At 47.4% G+C, this 723-nt stretch overlaps 1 non-coding gene across 1 annotated transcript; it reads left to right on the top strand.

Annotated features, from left to right (window-relative positions):
• Positions 1 to 74, top strand: trnat-agu (transfer RNA threonine (anticodon AGU)). Its single transcript has one exon. It is a non-coding gene; the product is annotated as a tRNA-Thr (tRNA).
• Positions 75 to 723: the final 649 nt, after the last annotated feature.

Here is a 723-nt window from a genome sequence, read left to right as displayed (position 1 = left end):
GGTGCCGTGGCTTAGTTGGTTAATGCACCTGTCTAGTAAACAGAAGATCCTGAGTTCAAATCTCAGCGGTGCCTTTGTGTATGGTGCATTTTGCAACTCTGAGAAGCCATAACTTTCCCGTCACACAGTTCGATCGCAGGAAAAGAAGCCCAGAGGCCCATTTTAAATGACCATAAGACACAGTAACAGAATTAGGCCACTCGGCCCATCGAGTCTGCTCCGCCATTCAATCATGGCTGATATTTTTCTCATCCCCATTCTCCTGCCTTTTCCCCATAACCCCCGATCCCCTTATTAATCAAGAACCTACCTAACTCTGGTTAAAGACACTCAATGACTCGGCCTCCACAGCCTTCTGCAGCAAAGAGTTCCACAGATTCACCACTCTCTGGCTGAAGAAATTCCTCCTCGTCTCTGTTTTAAAGGATCATCCCTTTAACCTGAGGTTGTGCCCTCTGGTTCTAGTTTTTCTTACTCGTGGAAACATCCTCTCCACATCCACTCTATCCAGGCCTCACAGTATCCTGTAAGTTTCAATGAGATCCCCCCTCATCCTTCTAAACTCCAACGGGTACAGACCCAGAGTCCTCAACCGTTCCTCATACGACAAACTCTTCATTCCAGGGATCATTCTTGTGAACCTCCTCTGGACCCTTTCCAAGACCAGCACATCCTTCCTTAGATACAGGGCCCAAAACTGCTCACAATACTCCAAATGGAGTC

Source organism: Mustelus asterias, chromosome 16 (genome assembly GCF_964213995.1).
Source record: "Mustelus asterias chromosome 16, sMusAst1.hap1.1, whole genome shotgun sequence".
Lineage (NCBI taxonomy): Eukaryota > Metazoa > Chordata > Chondrichthyes > Carcharhiniformes > Triakidae > Mustelus > Mustelus asterias.
The sequence above is the reverse complement of the archived record's forward strand: the minus strand, read 5'-3'. Positions and strand labels throughout refer to the sequence as shown.